This window comes from Triturus cristatus, chromosome 8, assembly GCF_964204655.1.
Source record: "Triturus cristatus chromosome 8, aTriCri1.1, whole genome shotgun sequence".
Taxonomy (NCBI): domain Eukaryota; kingdom Metazoa; phylum Chordata; class Amphibia; order Caudata; family Salamandridae; genus Triturus; species Triturus cristatus.
The window spans coordinates 1597514671-1597520670 of NC_140591.1; positions in this window are offsets into that span (position 1 = coordinate 1597514671).

A 6000-nucleotide genomic window follows, 5' to 3' on the forward strand; every position below is an offset into this window, starting at 1 on the left:
GCAGCTGCTTCTCCTGCACTCCCAGGCTAACTATTCAGCACTGTGTGGTATTTCAGATAGCAGTGTGTAACGCTAACACATTCAATGTCACCAAGGCTCATTTCCTTTGCTCTAGTCAAATCACTCACCCAGGTTCCACATGTTCATTGTCTCAAGTAGCTGTTAGGACATCTCCTCTTTTCTGCCTCTCTAAACTATAAGGAAAATGTGTCAGGCTGTTACAGTAATTATCACTTGCTCTACCACAGTAGTAAATGTGCTTTAAAATTGCCAATCAAATATCGTTGTATGCCTAGAATCACACCATGAGTCAGTCTGCACACAGGAATTGTTGTCAGAGATTTAATTCTTGTTGCTGTTGTTCTGTAAGACTTGCACTCGTAGGAAAGGGGCAGCTTTTTTTCTTGAACTGTGATGGTTAGCATTCAGCACAAATCACTATCTCACAAATGAAAGGCAAATGCTAACACATTTGAAATCAACATGGTAGATTTTCCTTCCACTCTTGCAATGGGTGAGGTAGTTCCTACAGGTTCAAAACTCCAATTAACCCTTACCACACATGTACTCTTATATATATCTCTGCAGTCTTCATGAAATTGTGCAAGCGTCCATGCAGATCTCTCTTGCACCTGACAATACACAGTCTCCAGAAACACACTCTTAGCACACAGGCAGCTGCTTCCCTTGCACTCCCATGCTTGCTATTCAGCACTGTGTGGTATTTCAGATAGCAGTGTGTAACGCTAACACATTCAACGTCACCAAGGCTCATTTCCTTTGCTCTAGTCTAATCACTCACCCAGGTTCCACGTGTTCATGGTCTCTAGTAGCTGTTAGGACATGTGCTCTTTTCTGCCTCTCTAAACTATTAGGAAAATGTGTCAGGCTGTTGCAGTAATTATCACTTGCTCTACCACAGAAGTAAATGTGCTTTAAAATTGCCAATCAAATATTGTTTTCTGCCTAGAATCACACCATGAGTCTGTTTGCACACAGGAATTGTTGTCAGAGATTTAATTTGTGTTGCTGTTGTTGTGTAAGACTTGCACTCGTAGGAAAGGGGCAGCTTTTTTTCTTGAACTGTGATGGTTAGCATTCAGCACAAATCACTATCTCACAAATGAAAGGCAAATGCTAACACATTTGAAGTCAACATGGTAGATTTTCCTTCCACTCTTGCAATGGGTGAGGGAGTTCCTACAGGTTCAAAACTCCAATTAACCCTTACCACACATGTACTCCTATATATATCTCTGCAGTCTTCATGAAATTGTGCAAGCGTCCATGCAGATCTCTCTTGCACCTGACAATACACAGTCTCCAGAAACACAATCTTAGCACACAGGCAGCTGCTTCTCTTGCACTCCCATGCTTGCTATTCAGCTCTGTGTGGTATTTCAGATAGCAGTGTGTTACGCTAACACATTCAACGTCACCAAGGCTCATTTCATTTGCTCTAGTCTAATCACTCACCCAGGTTCCACATGCTCATGGTCTCAAGCAGCTGTTAGGACATGTGCTCTTTTCTGCCTCTCTAAACTATTAGGAAAATGTGTCAGGCTGTTACAGTAATTATCACTTGCTCTACCACAGTAGTAAATGTGCTTTAAAATTGCCAATCAAATATTGTTTTCTGCCTAGAATCACACCATGAGTCTGTCTGCACACAGGAATTGTTGTCAGACATTTAATTCTTGTTGCTGTTGTTCTGTATTCTTGCACTCGTAGGAAAGGGGCAGCTTGTTTTCTTGAACTGTGATGGTTAGCATTCAGCACAAATCACTATCTCACAAAAAAAGGCAAATGCTAACACATTTGAAATCAACATGGTAGATTTTCATTCCACTCCTGCAATGGGTGAGGTAGTTCCTACATGTTCAAAACTCCAATTAACCCTTACCACACATGTACTCTTAGATACATCTCTGCAGTCTTCATGCAGTTGTGCAAGTGTCAATGCAGATCTCTCTTGCACCTGACAATACACAGTCTCCAGAAACACACTCTTAGCACACAGGCAGATGCTTCTCCTGCACTCCCATGCTTACTATTCAGCACTGTGTGGTATTTCAGATAGCAGTGTGTAACACTAACACATTCAACGTCACCAAGGCTCATTTCCTTTGCTCTAGTCTAATCACTCACCCAGGTTCCACATGATCATGGTCTCAAGTAGCTGTTAGGACATGTGCTCTTCTCTGCCTCTCTAAACTATAAGCAAAATGTATCAGGTTGTTACAGTAATTATCACTTGCTCTACCACAGTAGTAAATGTGCTTTGAAATTGACAATCAAATATTGTTTTCTGCCTAGAATCACACCATGAGTCTGTTTGCACACAGGAATTGTTGTCAGAGATTTAATTTGTGTTGCTGTTGTTCTGTAAGACTTGCACTCGCAGGAAAGGTTCAGCTTGTTTTTTTGAACTGTGATGGTTAGCATTCAGTACAAATCAATATCTCACAAATGAGATGCAAATGCTAACACATTTGAAATCAACCTGGTAGATTTTCCTTCCACTCTTGCAATGAGTGAGGTAGTTCCTACATGTTCAAAACTCTAATTAACCCTTACCACACACGTACTCTCATATACATCTCTGCAGTCTTCATGTAATTGTGCAAGCGTCCATGCAGATCTTTCTTGCACTTGACAATACACTGTCTCCAGAAACACACTCTTAGCTCACAGGCAGCTGCTTCTCTTGCACTCCCATGCTTACTATTCAGCACTGTGTGGTATTTCAGATAGCAGTGTGTAAAGCTTACACATTCAACGTTACCAAGGCTCATTTCCTTTGCTCTAGTCTAATCACTCATCCTGGTTCCACATGCTCATGGTCTCAAGTAGCTGTTAGGACATGTGTTTTTTTCTGCCTCTCTAAACTATAAGGAAAATGTGTCAGGCTGTTAAACTACTTATCACTTGGTCTACCACAGTAGTAAATGTGCTTTGAAATTGCCAATCAAATATCGTTTTATGCCTAGAATCACACCATGAGTCTGTCTGCACACAGGAATTGTTGTCAGAGATTTAATTCTTGTTGGTGTTGTTCTGTAAGACTTGCACTTGTAGGAAAGGGGCAGCTTGTTTTTTTGAACTGTGATGGTTAGCATTCAGCACAAATCACTATCTCACAGATGAAAGGCAAATGCTAACACATTTGAAATCAACATGGTAGATTTTCCTTCCACTCCTGCAGTGGGTGAGGTAGTTCCTACATGTTCAAAACACCAATTAACCCTTACCACACAAGTACACTTATATACATCTCTGCAGTCTTCATGCAGTTGTGCAAATGTCAATGCAGATCTCTCTTGCACCTGACAATACACAGTCTCCAGAAATACACTTTTAGCACACAGGCAGCTGCTTCTCCTGCACTCCCATGCTAACTATTCAGCACTGTGTGGTATTTCAGATAGCAGTGTGTAACGCTAACACATTCAATGTCACCAAGGCTCATTTCCTTTGCTCTAGTCAAATCACTCACCCAGGTTCCACATGTTCATGGTCTCAAGTAGCTGTTAGGACATGTGCTCTTTTCTGCCTCTCTAAACTATAAGGAAAATGTGTCAGGCTGTTACAGTAATTATCACTTGCTCTACCACAGTAGTAAATGTGCTTTAAAATTGCCAATCAAATATCGTTGTATGCCTAGAATCACACCATGAGTCAGTCTGCACACAGGAATTGTTGTCAGAGATTTAATTCTTGTTGCTGTTGTTCTGTAAGACTTGCACTCGTAGGAAAGGGGCAGCTTTTTTTCTTGAACTGTGATGGTTAGCATTCAGCACAAATCACTATCTCACAAATGAAAGGCAAATGCTAACACATTTGAAATCAACATGGTAGATTTTCCTTCCACTCTTGCAATGGGTGAGGTAGTTCCTACAGGTTGAAAACTCCAATTAACCCTTACCACACATGTACTCTTATATATATCTCTGCAGTTTTCATGAAATTGTGCAAGCGTCCATGCAGATCTCTCTTGCACCTGACAATACACAGTCTCCAGAAACACACTCTTAGCACACAGGCAGCTGCTTCTCTTGCACTCCCATGCTAGCTATTCAGCACTGTGTGGTATTTCAGATAGCAGTGTGTAACGCTAACACATTCAACGTCACCAAGGATCATTTCCTTTGCTCTAGTCCAATCACTCACCCAGGTTCCACGTGTTCATGGTCTCAAGTAGCTGTTAGAACATGTGCTCTTTTCTGCCTCTCTAAACTATTAGGAAAATGTGTCAGGCTGTTACAGTAATTATCACTTGCTCTACCACAGTAGTAAATGTGCTTTAAAATTGCCAATCAAATATTGATTTCTGCCTAGAATCACACCATGAGTCTGTTTGCACACAGGAATTGTTGTCAGAGATTTAATTTGTGTTGCTGTTGTTGTGTAAGACTTGCACTCGTAGGAAAGGGGCAGCTTTTTTTCTTGAACTGTGATGGTTAGCATTCAGCACAAATCACTATCTCACAAATGAAAGGCAAATGCTAACACATTTGAAGTCAACATGGTAGATTTTCCTTCCACTCTTGCAATGGGTGAGGGAGTTCCTACAGGTTCAAAACTCCAATTAACCCTTACCACACATGTACTCCTATATATATCTCTGCAGTCTTCATGAAATTGTGCAAGCGTCCATGCAGATCTCTCTTGCACCTGACAATACACAGTCTCCAGAAACACAATCTTAGCACACAGGCAGCTGCTTCTCTTGCACTCCCATGCTTGCTATTCAGCTCTGTGTGGTATTTCAGATAGCAGTGTGTAACGCTAACACATTCAACTTCACCAAGGCTCATTTCCTTTGCTCTAGTCTAATCACTCACCCAGGTTCCACATGCTCATGGTCTCAAGTAGCTGTTAGGACATGTGCTCTTTTCTGCCTCTCTAAACTATTAGGAAAATGTGTCAGGCTGTTACAGTAATTATCACTTGCTCTACCACAGTAGTAAATGTGCTTTAAAATTGCCAATCAAATATTGTTTTCTGCCTGGAATCACACCATGAGTCTGTCTGCACACAGGAATTGTTGTCAGACATTTAATTCTTGTTGCTGTTGTTCTGTATTCTTGCACTCGTAGGAAAGGGGCAGCTTGTTTTCTTGAACTGCGATGGTTAGCATTCAGCACAAATCACTATCTCACAAATGAAAGGCAAATGCTAACACATTTGAAATCAACATGGTAGATTTTCCTTCCACTCTTGCAATGGGCGAGGTAGTTCCTACAGGTTCAAAACTCCAATTAACCCTTACCACACATGTACTCTTATATATATCTCTGCAGTCTTCATGAAATTGTGCAAGCGTCCATGCAGATCTCTCTTGCACCTGACAATACACAGTCTCCAGAAACACACTCTTAGCACACAGGCAGCTGCTTCTCTTGCACTCCCATGCTTGCTATTCAGCACTGTGTGGTATTTCAGATAGCACTGTGTAACGCTAACACATTCAATGTCACCAAGGCTCATTTCCTTTGCTCTAGTCTAATCACTCACCCAGGTTCCACATGATCATGGTCTCAAGTAGCTGTTAGGACATGTGCTCTTCTCTGCCTCTCTAAACTATAAGCAAAATGTATCAGGTTGTTACAGTAATTATCACTTGCTCTACCACAGTAGTAAATGTGCTTTGAAATTGACAATCAAATATGGTTTTCTCCCTAGAATCACACCATGACTCTGTTTGCACACAGGAATTGTTGTCAGAGATTTAATTTGTGTTGCTGTTGTTCTGTAAGACTTGCACTCGCAGGAAAGGTTCAGCTTGTTTTTTTGAACTGTGATGGTTAGCATTCAGTACAAATCAATATCTCACAAATGAGATGCAAATGCTAACACATTTGAAATCAACCTGGTAGATTTTCCTTCCACTCTTGCAATGAGTGAGGTAGTTCCTACATGTTCAAAACTCCAATTAACCCTTACCACACACGTACTCTCATATACATCTCTGCAGTCTTCATGTAATTGTGCAAGCGT